The 22,686-nt window shown below is 41.1% G+C and overlaps 1 pseudogene; it reads right to left on the bottom strand.

Moving 5' to 3' along the window:
- Positions 1 to 8,700: 8,700 nt before the first annotated feature.
- LOC131837149 (olfactory receptor 4F15-like) lies at positions 8,701 to 9,612 on the bottom strand (annotated as a pseudogene).
- Between the last annotated feature and the right edge of the window lie 13,074 nt (positions 9,613 to 22,686).

Genomic DNA, 22,686 nt, shown 5'->3' with positions numbered 1-22,686 from the left:
GTTTTGGAGTGGAGTCTTTTGGGTTTTCCACATAGAGTATCATATCATCTGCGAAGAGTGATAATTTGACTTCTTCTTTGCCGATTTGGATGCCTTTAATTTCCTTTTGTTGTCTGATTGCTGAGGCTAGGACCTCTAGTACAATGTTGAATAGCAGTGGTGATAATGGACATCCCTGCCGTGTTCCTGACCTTAGCGGAAAAGCTTTCAGTTTTTCTCCATTGAGAATGATATTTGCGGTGGGTTTTTCATAGATGGCTTTGATGATATTGAGGTATATGCCCTCTCCAGATGGCCAACAGACACATGAAAAAGTGCTCCATATCACTCGGCATCAGGGAAATACAAATCAAAACCACAATGAGATATCACCTCACACCAGTCAGAATGGCTAAAATCAACAAGTCAGGAAATGACAGATGCTGGCGAGGATGCGGAGAAAGGGGAACCCTCCTACACTGTTGGTGGGAATGCAAGCTGGTGCAACCACTCTGGAAAACAGCATGGAGGTTCCTCAAAATGTTGAAAATAGAACTGCCCTATGACCCAGCAATTGCACTATTGGGTATTTACACTAAAGATACAAATGTAGTGATCCAAAGGGGCACATGCACCCGAATGTTTATAGCAGCAATGTCTACAATAGCCAAACTATGGAAAGAACCTAGATGTCCATCAACAGATGAATGGATCAAGAAGATGTGGTATATATACACAATGGAATACTATGCAGCCATCAAAAGAAATGAAATCTTGCCATTTGCGACAACATGGATGGAACTAGAGCGTATCATGCTTAGCGAAATAAGTCAAGCAGAGAAAGACAACTATCATATTATCTCCCTGATATGAGGAAGTGGTGATGCAACATGGGGGCTTAAGTGGGTAGGAGAAGAATAAATGAAACAAGATGGGATTTGGAGGGAGACAAAACATAAGTGACTCTTAATCTCACAAAACAAACTGAGGGTTGCTGGGGGGAGGGGGTTAGGGAGAAGGGGGTGGGATTATGGACATTGGGGAGGGTATGTGCTTTGGTGAGTGCTGTGAAGTGTGTAAACCTGGTGATTCACAGACCTGTACCCCTGGGGATAAAAATATATGTTTATAAAAAATAAAAAATTAAAAAAAAACAAAAAACAAAAAACAAAATAACCTTCTTCATCCACACTGAGAATTTATAACCACTCTCCCATCGTTTTCTTCTGCCAGTTTCTGTGTATTTGTGATTGTCCTGATAGTATATAAATATTATACTTGAGGTTCTTTTTGATGTGGTCCTTTTTGTTTTGTTTTGTTTATATTTATACATATATATATATTTTTTTCTCTTTTCATATACTTTTATCAGTCTTTTTGTTTGTCTGTTGTTGCTTGTATATGTCATAAATCTTACCTTGGGGCCTATTTGGGCTGAGCCTTCTCTTCTATCTTTCTTTTTTTCTCTGTCTCTTTCTTTTTTCTTTTTCTTTTTCTCTTCTTTTTTCTCTCTTTCTTTTTTCTTTCATTTGGGTGGGGACTCCTGATTTCTCAGAAGCATTTCAGGGTGCACCTTGACTGCACCACGGTCGATACATCCAGCTACATCTGTTCAGCCATCTCGGACCAAAATGACTAGGAGGAGGAAGGCCAAAGAAAAGAAAAATTCAGAGAATGGGCCTTCTGTAACAGACCTAATGGCTATCGATATAGACAATATGTTGGAAAAGGAATTCAGGTTAACAATTATCCAGGCAATAGCTAGGTTGAAAAAATCCATGGATGACCAAATGGAATTGATTAGGGCAGAACGAAAAGCCACCAGGGATGATGTTCACAATGTTGGGACAGAACTGAAAGCCACCAGGTATGATGTTCACAATGCTCTCAGTGAGTTCCAATCTAATCTAAATTCTCTAAAAACTAAGGTAACTGAGACAGAAAATAGAATTAGTGATCTGGAGGACAAATAGATAGAGGGAAAGGATCAAGAGGAAGCCTGGAACAAACAGCTTAGAAGCCACGAAAACAGAATCAGGGAAATAAATGATGCCATGTAATGTTCCAACATCAGAATTATTGGACTCCCTGAAGGGGAGGAGAGAGAAGTCTAGAAGATATAGTGGAATAAGTTCTCCATGAAAATTTTCCCAATCTTGTGAATGGAACCAGTGTTCATGTACTAGAGGCAGAACGGTCTCCCCCCAAGATTATAGATTATCGAAAGTCCTCAAGACACCCAATATTAAGAATGAAGAATTATAATAGTAGACAGGCGCTCTTGAAGGTAGCTAGGAAAAAGAAGCTCCTTATGTACAGAGGAAAGCCCATCAGAATAACGTCAGACCTATCCACAGAAACCTGGCAAGCCAGAAAGGGCTGGAAAGAGGTATTCAGGGCACTAAATGAGAAGAACACGCAGCAAAGAATATTTTATCCAGCAAGACTGACATTCAAAATAGATGGAGAGATAGAGTTTCCAAGACCGGCAAGGCTTAAAAGACTATGCGACCACCAAGCTGACACTGCAGGAAATATTAATGGGGCTTCTATAAATCAGGAAAAATCCTAAGAATATCTTTGAACAGAAATATGGAGACAATCTACAGAAAGAAAGACTTCAAAGGTAACACGATGTCAATAAAAACGTATCTATCAATGTTCATTCTCATTGTAAATGGCCTAAATGCATCCATAAAATGACACAGGGTTGTAGATTTGATCAAATGACAGGACCCATCCATATGTTGTCTACAAGAGACCCATTTCGAACCTAAGGATACACCCAGCCTGAAAGTGAAAGGATGGAGAAGCATCTTTCATGCCAATGGGCTTCAAAAGAAGGTTGGGGTAGTGAATCTCATATCAGATAAATTAGATTTTAAACTAAAGACTGTAGTAGAGATACAGAAGGACACTACATAATTCTTAAAGGGACTATCCACCAAGAAGATCTAACAATTGTAAATATCTATGCCCCCAATATGGGAGCAGCCAATTACATAAGAAAACTAATAAGATAAAGAGTCGTATTGGTATGAATATGTTAATAGTAGGAGATTTTAACATGCCTCTCTCAGTAATAGACAGATCATCCAAGCAGAAAATCAATAAAGAAGCAAGAGCATTGAATGACACATTGGACCAGATGGACCTCATAGATATATACAGAACATTCCACCCTAAAACAACAGAATACTCATTCTTCTCAAGTGCACATGGAACCTTCTCCAGAATAGACCACATACTGGGTCACAAATCAGGGCTCAACCAATACCAAAAGATTGAGATTATCCCCTGCATATTCTCAGATCACAATGCTTTGAAACTGGAGCTCAACCACAAGGAAAAGTTTGGAAGGAATTCAAACACCTGGAAGCTAAAGACCAACCTGCTTAAGAATGCTTGGATCAACCATGAAATCAAAGAAGAACTTAAATGATTCATGGAAACCAGTGAGAATGAAGACACTTTGGTCCAAAACTTATGAGATACAGTGAAGGCATCTCCTAAGGGGGAAATACATAGCCATCTATCCTCCCTCAAAAAAATAGAAAAATCCAGAATACACCAGTTGTCTCTACACCGTAAAGAACTGGAGAATCAACAACAGATTAACCCAAGTCCACACACAAGAAGGGAAATAATCAAGGTTAGAGCAGAGATCAATGAGATAGAAACCAGAGATACAGTAGAACACATCATTGAAACTAAAAGCTGGTTTTTTTTGAAAGAATCAATAAGATCGCTACATCATTGGCTAAACTAATCCAAAAGAAAAGAGAGAAGGCCCAAATTAATAAAATTATGAATGAAAAGGGAGAGATCACAACTAACACCAAGGAAGTAGAAACAATCATCAGAAGTTATTATCAACAGTTATATGCCAATAAGACAAGCAACCTAGATGAAATGGATGCATTCCTGGAAAACTATGAACTTCTAAAACTGAATCAGGAAGAAATTGACAACCTGATTGAGGCTGTGATCAAAAACCTCCCCAAAACACAAGAGCCCAGGACCTGACAGAATTCCCTGGGGAATTCTACCAAACTTTCAAAGAGAATAGGTGTATTCTCCTGAAGCTGTTTCATAAAAAAGGAAGCAGAAGGAAAACTTACAGACTCTTTTTATGAAGCCAGCATTATCCTGATCCCCAAACCAGGAAAGACCTCACCAAAAAGGAGAATTTCAGACCCATATCCCTGATGAATATAAATGCTATGATTTTCAACAAGATTCTAGCTAATTGGATCCAATAGTACATTAAAAAGTTTATCCACCATGGCCAGGTGTGATTTATCCCTGGGTTGCAAGTGTGGTTCAACATTTTCAAATCAAACCACATGGTTCTCTCAATCGATGCAGAAAAAGCATTTGACAAAATCCAGCATCCATTCCTGATTAAAATGCTTCAAAGTATGGGGATAGAGGGAACATTCCTGAACTTCATAAAATCTATCTATTAAAGACCCAAAGCAAATATCATCCTAATGGGGAAAAGCTCACAGCCTTCCCATTGAGATCAGGAACACGACGAGGATGCCCACTCTCACCACTCTTGTTCAACATAGTATTAGAAGTCCTAGCAACAGCAATCAGACAACAAAGAGAAATAAAAGGTATCCAAATTGACAATGAAGAAGTCAAACTCTCTCTCTCTTTGCAGATGAGATGATTTTTTATATGGAAAACCCCAAAGACTCCACCCCCAAACTACTAGAATTCATACAGTAATTCAGTAACATGGCAAGACACAAAGTCAATGTACAGACATCAGTGGCTTTTTTATACACTAACAATGAAAATACAGAAAGGGAAATTAGAGAATCGATTCCATTTACTATAGCACCAAGAAACATAAGATACCTGGGAATCAACCTAACCAAAGAGGTTAAGAATATGTACTCAAGGAACTACAGAACACTCATGAAAGAAATTGAAGAAGACACAAAAAGATGGAAGACCATTCCATGCTGTTGGATTGAAAGAACAAACATTGTTAAAATGTCTGTACTGCCTAGAGCAATCTATACTTTTAATGGCATTCCGATCAAAATTCCACTGGTACTCTTCAAAGAATTGGAGTAAATAATCCTAAAATTTGTATGGAATCAGAAGAAACCCCAAATAACTAAGGAAATGTTGAAAAACAAAAATAAAACTGGTGGCATCACGTTACCTGATTTCAAGCTTTACTACAAAGCTGTGATGACCAAGACAGCATGGTATTGGCATAAAAACAGACACATAGACCAGGGGAACAGAGTAGAGAGAGCCCAGATATGGACCCTCAACTCTGTGGTCAAATAATCTTTGACAAATCTGGAAAAAATATACAGTGGTATAAAGACAGTCTCTTCAATAAATGGTGCTGGGAAAATTGGACAGCTATATGTGGAAGAATGAAACTCAACCTTTCTCTTACGCGTACACAAAGATAAACTCAAAATGGATAAGAGACCTCAACATGAGACGGAATCTATCAGAATCTTAGGCAGTAACTTCCTCAATATCAGCCACAGCAATTTATTAAATTAAGTAAATTAATTAGTTTTTCATAATTATAACACTACAATTATATAAATAATAAATAATAAATAAATATAATAATATATATTATATAATATATAAATAATAATATATAATAAATTATATAAATAATAATATTTAATAATTAATTTAATTTTAATTAAAAATTGAAAAAATATTGTTTAAAACATATTTTTTCTTTCTGTTTGTTTTTCTCTTTCTTCTCCTTCTGGATTCCCATTACACATTTTTACCTTCTTTAGTTGTCCTACAAGCCTTAGATATTCCTGTTTTTTTTTTTTATGCTTTGTTCTCAAGGATTCTATTGATATATCATCTTGATATATCAAGGATTCTATTGATATATCATCTTGCTCAGGATTCTATTGATATATCATCTTACTCTCTTCTGTGTTCATTCTACTAATAAGTCCATCAAAGGCATTCTTTATGTCTGTTATAGTGCTTTTAACCTCTAGTCTTTCTTTCTTTCTTTCTTTCTTTTCCATTAGGATTTCCATCTCACTGCTTTCATTGGCCACTTGTTCTTGCATTCTGTCTGATTGGTCCATTAGAGCTCTTAACATATTAATTATAGTTACTTTAATTTTCTGGACTGATAATTAAAGCATTCTTTCTTTGTCTAGTTCTGATGCTTGTTATGTCTATTCAAATTTTGTGCTTCCACCTTAATTATGTCTTGTCATGTCTTCTTTTTTTAAAGATTTATTTATTTATTTGACAGACAGAGATCACAGGTAGGCAGAGAGGCAGGCAGAGAGAAAGGAAGGGAGGCATTCTCCTTGCTGAGCAGAGAGCCCAATTTGGGGCTCGATTTGAGGACCCCGGGATCAAGACCTGAGCCGAAGGCAGAGGCTTTAACCCACTGAGCCACCCAGGCACCACTTGTGATATCTTATTGATAACTAGATATGATGTACTTGATTTTAAAAAAAAAAAACTGCTATAAATAGGCATTTGGTAATGTGGTGATGAGGTGTGAGCAGAGGGAAAGCATTGTGTAGTACTAGAATTAGGTCTTGATTTGAGTAAGTCTGTTTCTGGACTGTAAACTTCACAAGTGTTTCTCATTTTATTTCTTTTCTCTTAGATGGGACATGATGGCTAGAGTGGTTGAAGATGGGTATTGTCTTCCCCAGGTCAGTTAGACTCCTATAATAACTTAGTAGGCAAGGTTTTGGTTAACTAGTGTCCCCTGAGGTCAAGGCTTCTAGAGAAAAACAGAGTGCTCTGGTACATTTCTAAATGATTCCTTTACCCCTCCCTGTGCCAAAAGCCTGAGGGAATTTTTTCTCAGATAGTTATTGGGTGAATCTGGTCCAGCTGCTTAAAGTAAATTTCATAATATAATTGATGTCACCTCTGGATAGGTCCCTCTCACCAGTTCTTAACACAGAGGTCTCTACCCTCCAGCAATTCATCAGTTATGGTTTATCTTTGTGTCTGCTTGGCAAGCTATGCTGTCCTTATTTGCCTGCCTATCTCTCTAATCATGGGGAGCAGTTTGTCCTGTCTCCTCCCCTCTCTTCTGGATCAAGAAGAATTGTTTCTTTTTCACTCTGTTCTACTTTTAACTTATTATGATGGAATAGTGATTCCAAACTCCTTACATGCAGAACTATAAAGCAGAAATCTTTACATTTGTTTTTGACAAATTTAAAGCTAATGTGGTAAAATATAGTCTTTTTTTTATTCATGTTTTCTATTTTTGTTGCCTTGTTGAAAATTGCACTTTTAATGCAACTGCTATATACATTTCACCATACTGAAATTTATTTAAAAACTGCTTTATGACATAATTTAAAAAATATTTTGATCCAGTTAATTTATTTTGAAATATATGTATCTGTTTTTTGTACGTGTGGTGTGAAGAATCTAACCTTTTTGTTTGTTCAGATGCCTAGTTATTTGTCATTATATGGATTTATTCACATCTATTTAGAGTCATAGAATCCACATTTATTATAGGATAAAGCTTAAATCTCTTCTGGACTTTCTTTACTATTCTAACCATTATATTTTTATTAGTGTAAGTCTGCATTCAACAGCACTGATTTCCTACCTCAAGTTTTTCCTAAATGCTAACATACTGGTTTCTGGAGTTGATATTTCATTCATTCTCTTATTTTCATACCAAATGGTTTAACCAGTTTATTTTATGTATTTAACAAAAGCAAAAGAAATTAACCTAATACTTTGATGGGAATTTTCTAATTACTCTAGTTTATGATATTTGTCCTCATAAATGTGGGTTCAGTTTTATAATTTTCATACAACTAGAATTGTCACTTAAAGTGGATAGTGGTTACTTAACACATGGGCCACAATAAGATGATATAAATTGGTTTTTTGTTTGTTTTTTGTTTTTGTTTTTGTTTTTTTTTAGCCAGAAAAAGCAGGAAGAAATACATGTAACTTCTTATTTATGTTTCTATTCTTACTATAGTTCAAGAATAGTGTTAAATAGCTGAATTGATAACCTGGCTCAGCCACTGGAGTACTTGCACAATGGGTGATGGATGAAGTAATTATAAATAGCTGGGATGAGTCCACTTCATGTGTTCTTTCATGTGCAATGGGCCAATATGAATGAAGTAATTATAATAGCAAGGATGAAATCTTTTCATGGTTACTTTCTGTGCAATAGGCCCTTGGATGAAGTAGTTATAAATGGCAAAGTTGAAGTCTTTCCATGGATTCTTTCAATATGGTCTCTTTTCAGTTAGGCAGGTATAGTGGCAGGCACTATTGAATGTCCTTCTGGAAGGACAAGTGGATACTGAACACCATTGTGGTTTCATCTTTTGACACATTTAATCAGCAACTCAATTGCTAGCTGTTTACATTAGATCAGCGGATGTTTACTGGATAAACATATTTTCCAAGTATGGTTTTGACTGTCCTTACAGCAGTACCTTGGCCTTTAAGTGATCCAAAGACACACAGAATGTCTAATGTCCTTTACAACATTGTTTAGGAGAAATATATATATATATACACATATATATACACATATATATGTGTATATATATGTGTATATATATATATACATATACATAACAATTCAGTATAATGATGTTTGTGATTCATTACAACAAATTTACAGGTTATTTTTAGACTTTATATAGCAAGCTTAGGATGGCAGATGATGACTTTGTTCAGGATATGTTAAATCGGTGGGGTCTGAGTTGAGATGGGCCACCATGCAGTTGGATGTTTAGTTGTAAAGCTCCAAAAATATATGTGGTCAACAAATTCTGGAGTGAGATTCTCTTTGCACAATCATTTTATTGCTGTTTTAATGTCTTTGTTCCTTAAATGCATAGATGGCTGGATTCAAGACAGAGGTGATAGAAAAGTCAATAATGAACAGGTATTTGTCACTTGATGATGTGGGGAAAGGCCATACGTAAAGAAGCATGCATGGAGTGAAAAATAGAATCACGACAGCCTGAAGCACATTTCTAGATGGTGACCAAAATGAAGACATAGGACAAGATTAGCAGCAAGAAGGTATCCATGTTCATGAAGCCACTGTTGGCAGCAACAATAAACTTGGCTTATAATAAACTATAATGAATATTATAAATTCATTATTCAATATAAATTGAATTCAATATATTATAAATAAGTATAATAAACTGTAATGAAGGCAAATTGAGACATAGCATTTTAGGATTCATGATGTTAAGATAATGAAGAGGCTTATAGATTGCTGTTTACCTGTCAAATGCCATGGCTACGAGTAACACCATCTCCACTCCTCCCATGTTATAGATGAAGCATATCTGCTTCATACAGCTTCGGGAAGAAATTACTTTGCATTCATTTAAAAGCTCTTGATTGTCTTGAGAACTATGATAGAAGAAACACCCACATCAATGAGGGACAGGCTGGCCAGCAAGGAAGGACTTAGGAGAGTGTAGGTGAGAATCAAAGATTACCAAAAAGAGAACAAAAATGTTTTCCAACATGAGTGCTAAGTAGAGCAAAGCACATATCAAGATGAGAAAAAGTTTTTTTCTCCCAAGAGCAAGAAAGGGCCAGTAACACAACTACAGAGTCATTTAATCCACCCATTGACTGGGACAGGAAAACTGATTTTCAAGTGACCCGGGGATAAAAATGAAAAAGACTAAGTATTACTGTCAGCAACATGGATTTCCTGTTTTGTTAATTAAGTTAGATGTTATTGACTGAGAGAGGAAAAAGAAAGACTTGGAAAAAATAAGGTAGCAACAAATTCATTATATAGAGGGGGTATTTGAAGGAAAAAATGTGACACTAAATTTTGCAAATAGAGCAAGAGGGATTCCTTTAATTTTAATTAATTCCTTTAATTTTAATCCCATAGTTAAAACTCATTTTAATTTTTCTCAAAGATTCTGGATCATTTTCCTGACCTTTTCTCTAAATGTGTTCTCTTATGATTATTATCTTTTCCATCACATCCTTATTAATACTTCCACACTAATTTTATATCCTCTTACCTGAACATTTCTTAGCCCCTTAGGTTTTTCCTTTTCACTGCAATTAGAGAGATCACCATGACAAAAGTACTTGAACATATCCCATCACTCCCTACATGGGCTTTTTTTCTTTTCTTTTCAGTGTAACAGAAGTCATTGTTTTTGCATCACACACAGTGCTCCATGCAATAGGTGTCCTCCTTAATATCCACCACCTGGCTCCCCCAACCTCCCATTTCCTGCCCTTTCAAAATCCTCAGGTTGTTTTTCAGAGTCCATAGTCTCTCATGGTTCACCTCTCCTTCCAATTTCCCTCAACTCCCTTCTCCTCTCCATCTCCCTATGTCCTCCATGTTATTTGTTATGCTCCACAAATAAGTGAAATGATATGATAATTGACTTTCTTTTTAAATTTAAATGGAACTCAGGTGCACAAGCTCATTAAATTTTTTTGAAGATTTATTTATTTGTTTGAGAAAGAAGAACAAGTGAGAAGAGGAGAGGAGAGAGAGAATATTCAAGCAGACTCACTTCTCTTTCTGAGCCTGGAGCCTGACTTGGGGCTTGATCTCATCACTCGTGAGATCATGACCTGAGGTGAAACCAAAGAGTCATATGCTTAACCAATTGAGCCACCCAGGCACCCCCAGACTCAATAACTTTAACACTCAGTTCACGACATGATTATTATTATGTTTCGTTCATGACCACTTTTAGTAAACTGATTACTTCATGACAAATTAAACTAAACTAATATATTGTATATCTCAGAGTAAAGATTAGTAAATATACTTATGATTAATACTTAATAATCAAGTCTAATGATCCCAGAAAACAGAGTTGAGTGTCTTCAATATTTAAGACATTGTTTTAGATACATTATTATTTTCAAGCCTCCTAATGACTTCATAAGATAGGTTTAGTTTTATTATCACCATTTCATAAATGAAACTTAGCCTCAGAAAGATGAGGTGGCAAAACCAGTAGTGTATCAAGAGTTCTAGGATTTGAGAATATATTCTTCTAACCAACCCTCTGGGCTCACCAAGGTCAGCACTTCCAAAAATACTCTAGCTCTCCTCAAGGTTTTAGATGCATCAACTTTTTACTGTCATCTCAACTTTTCAATTCCCTTGATGGGTTACACATAGAATCTCTCCTTCAAAAATCAAATCTGTTAGGGATGAGATGGAGGGCAGCCTTCTTATTTTTCTTTCTCTCTCAAACCTTCACAGGTGAATTTATTAATCTTACACATTCCATTTATTGAACAAGCCCAAACAAGCTAGCTTGCATGTCAGAAAATCCTTTTAAAGATCTCACCAGGGATTCAGCATACAATAGTCTACATGTAAAAATATCATATCTAATAATCAGTTTTCAGTCTTTGTCTTACATATTTGTTCTCCAAATTTGGTACTTTTGATCTTGAATTGTTTTTGAAATTTCTTCTGCCATTGGTTGTTGTGTACGTATTGACTGCCTATCCCAAAGCCTTTTCCATAGAGTTTGTGCTAAGAGAACACCTATCTGATTAGATATTTGATGGACATTTCTGAATTTTGGAAGAAGGTAGGTTCTTATCTTAGCCCTGGGATGAAATCTGATAATCTATGTACCTTGGTCATGAATTGGTGTAAGAGAGGCATGTTGCTGTTTTGATGAAATATAGAACAATGTCTCTTGTGGAAGGCTTTCTTTCCCAGATTAAAGTGGAAAGATTAATATGGAGAAGTCTCTTTTTCTGGCTCTCTTATCCCTGCATTCAATATTAATGTGATGCCCAAAGATGCAATAACCATGAGCTTTGGGCATCTACATGTTACAGATGATATTATGAATGGATAGAAAAATAATCCAGTGAAAAGTTCTTTGATGTCAGCAAAGGTCTAACTTCTGATAGCTTGTAATGTGAAAAAAATAAAAACTTACTTTAAGAGTCTGTAAATAAGGCAATGCTACTTAAAACTGGATGCATTTTTAATATTTGTATATCTAAGCTCTCTTGATTTTTCTCCTATATCTCTAACTTCTTTCTTGTGTTTTTCACTGATGCATGGATTTTTTTCCCTACATATTTTTGAGTGCTCATGTAACTCAGGAGACATAAAATATATATTTTTTCATTTCAAACTTGATTTGTTGTTTTAACTACTCTCCACTTGTAAGGATTTCTATATTTGTAGTTCTATTCCTGGACTCTAGCATAATATTCCCAAGACTGTACTTTAGTACATGAATGACATCCCTTGAGCACTTCAAAGTTAAATTGTGCAAGTCTGAGCTCAGGATGTTATCCTCTTTTTAATGTCTTAGGAAATATCATGACTATTATCTTTCAGGTGCTTAATCCAAGAATCTCTGAGGCACCTTTTCTCCTCTTTCACCTTATATGTCAGATAGCAAATTGTACCTCCTTCCTGAATATTTCTGTTTTGTGTCCTTCTCTTCATTTCCACTGTCAGTTTTATTTCAGATTTATTTATTTTTCATTTCTGAATTATCTCTCTGCCTCCAATCTTAGCGAAGTGTAGTCTGTTCCATACTGTGCTTTCAGATTTATCTATCTAAAAATCAGATGTGGTCATATTTTTAAATGAAGCCTTTGGTTCTATCATCCAGGATATTTCAAATTCAATTGCATATCACATAAGAATCTTTATGGACTGAACACATTAGTATAGTTTTTTTTTTTTTTCACATTTCTCAACTCTTTCATATACTTTCATGTGTATTATTCCTGCATTACAGTGTGGAGCCATCTTTGGCTCTTAAGCCCATAGACTTGGTTGCCATTCTGGGTTTGCCACTTGTGAACTATATAAACTAGGGTGCACTAGCCAATTATGCTGATGGCATTTATTTGTCCATAAAATGGGAGGTGTCTAACTTATTTCAGTAGATGTTATGAAGATTTGAGAGTATATATGTAAAACTATGTGGCAGAAATGTTAATTCCCTTTTTCTTTATCTTTCAAAATGTAGATCAAATGCTAGCTACTCTGAAGTATATCTTGGCTACCCCAAGTAATGTCTATGAACTACTGTTGTACCCTATACTTTCTTTATAATAAAGTATAATTTCTTATGCATATTAGTTCTTTGGTTATCAATTATGATTTCTTTGAGAAAAGGAGCCTTTCACCCCACTAATTAGCACAATTTCTGGCACAAGGTAGGCACTATTAAATGAGAGTCTTCACTAATATCATAATAGGAAGTTCAAGAAGACATGGTAAGCAAAATCAGGGGCTTAAAAGCTCCTCTGGGAGATTTAGTGGAGAGGAAATTTTTAAATGACTTTGAAAATTAAGCTCACTGATACCTGCACACAGCTGGGAGAATGGAAACCAGCGACCTCCTAGTCATGACAATGTCTTCACAGAGTGACCTCAACAACCCACATTCCCATGGAGATCCTAATCTAAGTAAAAGTAGCAAAAGTACAAACTTTCCTCTTCATTTTTTGCCTCAAATAAAATGTCATTACAGATATCTGGAACTTTCCTCAAATTACAGTGTAGTAGTATTGTGTGCTATGGAAATATTGCTGAACAGAAAAGCATCACAATATGTTTGGAAAAATTCAGTAATTTAGAAGGACGAGATAGTTATCATAATAGCCTATGAGAAGCTATTTGCTGCATGAATAAGGAAGAGAACTTTTATATATACTTAAAACTATGTTTATAAGATTTTAATACAAAATGAAACAAATTTAGAACTTGGCATAAGTGAAACTTAAAAGGTATATACTTTGTCATTAAGTTAAAAAATTATAAAACACAAAAAATTACATGTTATGTTAATTTATATATGGAAATATTTAGACTTTCTACCACAATGTCTCTAGGTTATGGGATTTTGGTGATTTCATTTTTTTCCTAAATATGAACTCTTATTTTCAATATTTATTATAAGTGAAATTCATAGATTTTCTAATTTCCAAAGAAAATTTGAAATTAGTGGAAGAAATAGGAAAAATGATATAGGAGCAATTTTATAAATAGCAGTATTATGTAGGAACTAAAAGCAAACATTCTGGAGACAGACTACCTGGATTTGAATCTCCAACTCCTTGATTTATGAACTACATTGCTTCACTTCTCTGTCCCTGAATTTTCTCATCTGTAAAATAGGCATGATAATATCACTTAACCTTGTGGTGGTGTTGTTAGGAGTAAAGGAGTTAATACATGGAGAACAATAGAGTGTGTTGTGGTATATAGAAGTACACCATAAATTGGTTTTTTTTTTTGTGGGGAGGGGTTAAAAATTTATTTTTTTAAATTTCTTTTCAGTATTCCAGAATTCATTGTTTATACACCACACCCATTGCTCCATGCAATACATGCCCTCCGTAGTACCCACCACCAGGCTTACCCAACTTCCTGCCCCCCATCCCTCCAAAACCCTCAGATTGTTTTTGTAATAATGATGATGTTTTTTAAAAACTTGATTATTCCATGCTTTCAAATACAGATCTTGCTATGTTGGAATGAAATTTCCAACAAAACAGTGTTTTATTTCCATGAATCTAATAGAGGAAAAAAAGGGATGAAAAATTGAAGCCCCTTTACATGTCAATTTAATAAAGATACAGGCTCTTTGAAGAGAAGTTCACCTCACAATACAATTGGAATTGTGAAAATGAGAACAGAATATATATAAAACTATATGAGTAAAAATGATTCAAATAAAGAGTATGAGCAAAAACAACCTTGAAATAAAGGAGAAAGAAGGTTTGGGAACAAAATATTATCAGTTGCTGAGGAATTAGAGAGCAGGTTTATTTGTACCTGCTCAGGAGCAGGTCTCACTCAGCAGGAGCTTCAAGGGATTGAGACACACAATTCACACCCTTTTGAATCACCACCATTTCTTAAGACAGAAATTTATAAATAGTTCCTACCATTTGGAAGGGAGTCAGTTAGCTGGACTGGATGGTAGGACTGGGTAAAGTCTGTAATTTCTTCTAATGGAAACCATGACTTTGTGTATTCTGGTTTCCCCAAAGGTAAATAATCTCAACGTGCAGAAGAGATCCAGGGGGAATAGAGCAGTTTAATGTAATGATCTGTGATTCTGTGCTCTGATATATTTTTTTCAAATTAGAGAATTTTAGGTTAACTGTCCCCCATGGCCTAGAGTGATTTTTTGCTCGGTTCATGTCACGGCCATCCAGAAAAAGCTCCAAGACAATGCTGCCCACCCGAGGGCCCCTGAACAGGGGAGCTTACCCAGAGCAGATTTGAGGGAGGGGTTATGGCCGGGCATCAGCCTCCGACTTTCTGGGCCGCTGTGGTGCTGAAGTTTGGGGATGGCCTCAATGGGGACCTGAAGGTTTCTCTTGCTCTGAGGGTTTTCTGCAGCTTCAAAAGACACCATTTCTTCCTGGGTGGCAGGTGGACTCATGGCCTGTGACTTAGGGCTCCCCAGTTGGAGGGCTCAAGGAACAGGACCCTGGAAAAGGAAGACTGAAAAAGCAGGGAAGGGTTAGGGCCTGGGTCTACGAGCATGGCAGGCCCCATCTGCCAGTGCCAGGGAGGGTACCCCCGGAGGCTGAGTAGCAGGAGGCATTGGCCTCGCCTGCACCTGACTCATGGAGGGCTTTCTGGCAGGGTTCAAGCTGTGACAACTCGGGATCCTGGGCCAGGCCCACGGGGCGGCTCTGCAGAAATGTGGTGCACAAAGGGAGTTTGCTGGGCATTTTCCAACCAATTCTCACCAGCTTTCTGCCCAAATTGATATCAACATGGGCAGAAAGCTCGTAAGAATTGGCGGATATTGGGCGGCCCTTCGGACCACACTGTCTCCCGTGGCCTAGAGCAATTTCTTGCTCGGGTGCATGTTGTGGACATCCGGAAAATGCTTCAAGATGACCCTGCCCCCACCTCCCCGGGCCACTATGCAGGGGAGCTTTCCCAGAGAAGAGTTGAGGGAGGGGTGGTGGTCTGCCGTCAGCCTCCGACTTTTTGGCTGCTGTGGAGCGGAAGGTTGGGGTTGGTCTCAGTAGGGGCATGCAGGTTTCTCTCACTCTAAGGCTTTTCAGCAGCTCTGAAAAGCACTGTTTCCTCCTGGGTGGCAGGTGGACTCATGGCGTGTGACTCAGGGCTCAACACTTGGAGGGCTTGAGGGTCAGGGCTCTGGGGAAAGACATCTGAAAACCCAACTCAGGTTAGGTACAGCGCCTAGGGTCATTGCAGGCCTGATCTGCCAGAGCTGAGGTGGGCTCCCCTCAGGGCTGAGTTGAGAGCATTTATCCAGCACTGAGGCAGAATCTGGCTTTATTACCGGGGGCTGGTGATGGTTGGTGTAGTTCTTGAGGAGCATGCATGTTTCTCCTGCTTTACATGTTTTGTGTAGCCCCAATGGGCATGATTTCCTCATTGGTGGCAGCCGGAGTCCTGGGGTGAGGCTCAGGTGTCCCCAATCTGGAGGGCTTGGGGGCTAGTTTTCTGAGGATAGAAACCTTGAAAGCCAACATCAGGTTAAGTTTAGGGCCTAGGGGCCTGGCAGACCTAATCCGCAGGACTGAGGCAGGTTCCCTGATTGGCTGAATGGAGAATGGGGTTCAAGTGGTACACAGGGCCCTTGGTTTCTTTGTCGTTCGGTCTGTGGTGAGGGTGGCCTCAGAAATGCATGCGTGTCTCTCGAGATCTGAGTGTTCTGGGCAGCTCCGAACCAAAGGGTTTCCTCCTGGATGTCAGGCAGAGTCCTTAGGTGTGGCCAAGGGGTTCCCAGTATGGAGGGCTTATTGGCCAGGTCTCTGGGCATGGAAGCCTGAAAACACCAACTAGAGTTTGGGTTAGGGCTTAGGGGTATCCAGGCCCAATCTGCCGGCGCTGAGGTGAGAGCCCTGGGGAATGAGTTGAGCACAAGGGTCAGGCTGTGAGTTTGTGAGGTTGGGGGAGACATGCGGATTGTTCCATTCCTATGGTTCTACATAGCTTCAAATGGCACAGTTTCTTTCTGGGTGGCAAGTGGACTCGTGGGGTGTGGCCCAGAAGTCCCCAATCTGGAGGGATAGTGCCAGTGTGGCTTTAGACCTGTGGAGGGTTTGTGAGCTGCATTAGGAGTCTGTGGAACACCTGGCAGTGCCAATTCATGCCACTGGGGGGAGTGGTGAATGTGGTGCAAGAGAGCAGGGTAGGCATGGCAATGCTGCTTGCCACCACTGGAGGCAGTAGTGAGCTGCTGTGGAAATACACCAGAGGCGGAGTCAGAGCAGCCTGCTGGCTCTGAGAGCAGTGGGGAGGTGCTGGGTGAGAGACCCTGAAAGGTAAGGCATTGCAGCTTGTTTTTACAGGACAGAGTGTTGAACTGAAGACTCTCTGTTTCCCCAGGCTCAAGAGTGGTGTTAAAAACCGCTGGAGCCAGGCTCCCACTCAGCACTGTGCTCCATTGTCCCAGGTTTGATGGGAATGTGCTGTCAGGATGGTTCAGGAGGGTCCTCCCGGTGGGGGTCTGGAGCCAGGGGGAACCAAACCCGACATATGGTGTTTTTGGAACCAAGAAGTTGAGTGTTTGTTTGGAACAGTCTATTTGCTTCTCCAAAATGGACAAGGGCATTGGCTGGCTTTAGAATGAAGTGAATGACCACTTAAGAAACAAGCATGTGTCTCTCCTTCTCCCAGGAATCAGAGCAGGTGTTCAGGCTTTAGGTGGGAGGTGCCTGCTTATGCCCACCTGACAACCCTTCTTTGCTCTGGCTCCACAAGACCTGAAGTTTGGAAATCAGCATCTGAGTCAGTCATGCAACTTGTCCCAGGACTTCAGCATTCAGAGAAAACAATAGGCTTATGGGGCACAATGCCACATCCATGCCAGCATGGGAGGTCAAACTTCTCTTTCACCCCAAACATCCGGGGTTTTCTCTAGTCTCCAGGGAGCCCAAAAGTCACACTAACGCAGCTGTCAGCAATGGTGAATGGGTGCTAGAGTTCCTGAGTTTCCCTGCAGGGAGCATCTGGCAGGGGATCTCAATTTCTCTGTTTATTTCTGGCTTACAAAGGTATCTGGAACATCTCTTTCCTAGGCAACCTCTTGGATATGAAAGGGAAGATGAGATGGACTCGGTGTGTGTTTGGAACCTAGAATGTGTTCCTTCATCTTACAGTGTTGATTCCGTGTATGCTAGGCTGTGGTGGAATGGCCAGCATCTAGAGTGAAGTGGCTGTGGTCAGATAGAGGCTTGGATGATGGCTTATTCTTTGTTCAAGGTGATGTATCCTAATGGATTCGTCTTTTTTATCCAAAGAGTTCTGATGAGGGCAGAGGGAACATTCAAAAGGATTCCAAGGAGACTTGTATGGTTGAAAAGGGAATCTTGACTTTCTACTTTCACCCAGTGGACCATCTAGAGAGTTGGACATGTCATCCTTTCTCTGCAGTTTCATGGATGGTGAAGTCAGAAAGAGAGTCTTTGGGAATTCCCCTGGATAGAGGTATTCTGATGGCTTCCCAGGGCATGGCGTCCGGAACCCTGGGATGAATTTCTGGGGCTGCTTCCCAGATGCTGGGTGAGTCATGTTATCTCCCAAATTTTCTGTTTCCTCCTCAGGAAATTGCTGGCAGGGAATGTTCTGCTTCCAGCGGAAGCCTCCTGCACTGTCGGTGGGCATGTGGGTTGTTGCAGCCACTCTGGAAAAGAGCACGGTGGTTCCTCCAAAAGCTAAGAACAGAAAAACCCTAGGATCCAGCAGTTTCCCTCCTAGGTATTTCCCTAAAGGACACAAAAATGCACATTCAATGGGATACAAGCTCTGTGATATTGACACCAGCATTATAAACCATAACGAAATGATGGAGGGAGTCCCGATGTCCATTCACTGATGAGTGTATATATGTATATATGAACATAGATATATAATCTCCCACATCTTCTTAATGGAATAGGAGCCAGGTTCAGAAAGAATGAAATCTTACCATTTGCAAGGATGTGGATGGATCTAAGGTGGCTTTAGCTCAGCAAAATCAGTAAGAAAAGACCAATAGCCTATAATTTTACTTCTATGGAATTTCAGAAAGAAAGCAGATGAACATAGTGAGGGGAGAAAGATAGGTCAATTAGGAAACAGACTTAAACTTAGAGCACAATCCAAGGGTTGCTAGAGGGCAGGGGTGGAGGGGAAGGGTTAAATGTGTGACAGCTATTAGGGAGGGTACTTGTTGTGATGGGCTCTGGGTATACTATGCAGGTGAGGAATCACGAAATCCTACCCCTGAAGCAAAAGAATGAACACTGCTGGAAACAGATTGGAACTGAAGTCAAGGAAGGAAAGACCATGTTCTACTTTATGAAGAGTGAGGTAAAAGTGGAGTAATTTTTGCTCTCCTGTTCTGTTGATGAATATTTTCAAACACACTGTGGTAGGATACACTAGTTTGTGTTTGCATAAGGAGCCCTCGGAAAGCTTCCAGGAAAGATGCAGATGTCAGAGCATGTCCGTGTTCCATGGATATGTTCCTTACAGTTTGCCCAGGTACAAAGGTAAGTGGAGAGAAATATGGGAAAAGAGGAAAGGAGGTGTTAAGCATTCAGGAGGTAGACTTCCCCATTTCTCATGAAAGCCTTGGGCCAGTGTAAAGTGAGAAGAGGGGATCCCAGAACTTTGTGGCAGGCAGGAGAGTTCCAGGTCTGCCTAGAGCTGACAGGGGTCCCTGTGGAGAGCTGAGCTAGGGGTCTGGCAGGCCTGACATGCTGGTCCAGAGGTGGGTTCCCCGAGGAGCTGAGTTGAAGATGGGGGTCAGGCGGCGCATCAGGCTCCAGGGCGCTGCAGAACGTGGGGGAGTACTCATGGGGACACTCAGTTATCTCCGGCTCTGAAGGTTCCATGCAGCTCCAAACAGACTGGTTTCCTGATGGGTGGCAGGCAGACTCCTACAGTGTGACTCCAGGGTTCCCAACCCAGAGGGCTTGTGGGAACAGGCCCCTGTAGAAGGAAGCCTGAAAACACAACTTAGGGTTAGGGTTATGGCCTTGGGGAATGGCAGCTCTGATCTGCCGGTGCTGATGCGGGCTCCCCTCGGGGTTGAATTGAGGGAATATATCCTGCAGTGCAGTAGAATTGGGGGTTCTGGCCAGGGGTACCACTGATGGTAGGGGTGGTTTAGAGGGTGTGCAGGTTTCTTTCTCTTTGAGGGCACTGTGGAGCTCCAAACGGCACAGTTTGCCCCCCACATGGTAATCGGATTCTTGGGTTCTTGCAGAGGTGTCCTTAATCTGGGGAATTGGGACCAGGTCTCTTAGGATGGGAGCCTGAAAACAGAAACTAGAGTTATGGTAAGGGCCTCTGGGCATGGCAGGCTTGATCTGCTGGTGCTGAGGTGGGCTCCCCAGTAGGCTGATGTCAGAGTGGGCATTAGGCATCATGTCCAGGGAGGCTACAGAAGCTGGGGGTGTCCTCAGAATGGCATGCAGGTTTTTCCCAGTCTGTGGGTTCTGCAGATCTCCAAAGGGCATGGTTTCCTCATGTGTGTGAGACACAGTCCTGGGGTGTTACTGAAGTGCTTTTAATCTATGCCAGCATGAGTCTCAGAGATGTCCATCAGCAGGCTTGGGGAACAGGCCTCTGGGCATGGAAGCCTATACACCCCACTTAGGGTTAGTGTTAGAGCCTAAGGGCATGGCAGGCCCAATGTGCCAGCGCTGATGTGGGCTCCCCTTAGGGCTGAGTCCAGGGCATGCTTCCAGAGGCACAGCAGAATCTGGTTTTATGGCTATGGGGGCCTCTCATGGTGGGGGTGGCTTTAGGGGGGCTTGCATGTTTCTCCCCATCCAAGGGTTCAGTGCAGTGCCAAACCACAAGATGTCCTTCCACGTGGTGGGTGGGGTCCTGTGGTGTTGCTCAGTAGTCCTTAATCTGGGGGACCAAGTCTCTTTGGATGGAAGCCTGAAAATCCAAACAAGGGTTATGGTAAGGGCCTAGGGCATGGCAGACCCGATCTGCCAGTGCTGAGGTGGGCTCCCTGGTGGGATGAGTTGAGGGTGGGCACAAGGCAGGGGGTCGGATTCCAGGTTTGAGTCCGGGGTGGGGGTCAAAAATGCTGGGGGTGGCTTCAGGGGGCATTCAGGTTTCCCAGCTCTGAGGAATCTACGCAGCTCCCAATGGCACCACTTTGCCCTAGGAGGCCGGGGCATGCCAGGGTGAATCTGGTGGGTTTGTGGGCCAGGCCTCAGGGTATGGAATACTATACACCCCACCTAGGGTTAGGGTTAGGGCCTAGGGACATGGCAGGCTGGATTTGACAGCACTGAAATTGGCTTCCATTGAGGCTAAGTTTAGGACATTCATCTGGCCACCCTGAAGAATCAGGGTTTGTCCCCAGGGGGCCACCAATGGTATGGATGGCTTTAGGGGGACATGCATGTTTCTCCTCCTCTGAGGGTTCAGCGTAGCTCCAAAGGGCATGGTTTCCATCTGTGTAGAGGACAGATGCGTGAAGTGTCACTCAGGGGTCCTTAATCTGGGGGCCTAGGGGCCAGGTCCCTTGGAATGGAAGCCTGAAAACCCAAAGTAGGGTTAGTGTTAGGGCCTTGGGTCACTGCAGGGAATATTTGCTGGATCTGAGGTGGGCTGTCCTCAGTACTGAGTTGGGGGCAGATTTCTGGCATCACAAGTATATGGTTTTATGGCCAGGGGGGCTGCGATGGTCAGGATAGCTTTATGGGTGCATGCAGGTTTCATCCCCTTTGAGGGCTTGACACAGCTCCAAATGGCATGATTTCCTACCATGTGGCATGTGGAGTCATAGGGTGTAACTCAGACCTCCATTATCCACATGGTGTTGGGGTCAGGAGCCTTGGAATAGAAGCCTGAAAACTGAAACTAGGGTTTATTTAGAGCCTAGGAGCATGGTAGGCCAGATATGCTGAGACCAAGGCAGTCACACAGATGCTCAGTAGCAGGAGGCAATGGACTCGCATCACCTGGCTCATAGAGGGCTTTCTTGCAGAGTTCCTGCCGAGACCTCTAAGGACCTGACTCTAGATAAAGCCAGTGTCAGTGCAAATATATGCTGCAGGAAGTGAATTCTCCAGGGGATTTCCCACCAATGCTCACCATCTTTCTGCCCAAATCAATATCATGAGAATTGGCTGGCATTGGGTGGCAATTCGGACTGCCCTCTCCCCCGTGGGCTATAGCAATTTCTCGCTCAGTGCATATCTGGGCCATCCAGACAACAGACTGAGATGAAGATGCCCACTGAGGGGCACTTCCCAGAGGAGATTTCCCATAGCAGAGTTAAGTGAGGGGTTGTGGCTGGGCGTAAGCCTCCGATGTTTCAGCCCGCTGTGGCGCCAAAGGTTGGGGATGACCTCAGTGGGGTTATGGAGGTTTCTCTCACTCTGAAGCTTTTCTCCAGCTCCAAAAGACACCGTTTCAGCCTGGATGGCAGGTGGACTCATGGTGTGGGACTCAGGGTTTCCCAGTTGGAGGGCTTGAGGGACAGGACTCCAGAAAAAGGAAGAATGAAAAACCAGGGGAGGGTTAAGGCCTGGGCCAAGGGGCATGGCACGCCCCATCTGCCAGTGCCAAGGAGGGTACCCCTGGAGGCTGAGCAGCAGGAGGTGATGGCCTCGCCTGCACCTGGCTCATGGTGGACTTTCTGCCAGGGTTCGAGCTGCGACAACTCAGGATCCCGGGCCAAGCCCAGGGGGTGGCACTGTAGACATATGGTG

Source organism: Mustela lutreola, chromosome 7 (assembly GCF_030435805.1).
Source record: "Mustela lutreola isolate mMusLut2 chromosome 7, mMusLut2.pri, whole genome shotgun sequence".
NCBI lineage: Eukaryota > Metazoa > Chordata > Mammalia > Carnivora > Mustelidae > Mustela > Mustela lutreola.
This window is presented reverse-complemented; position numbering and strand designations above follow the sequence as displayed.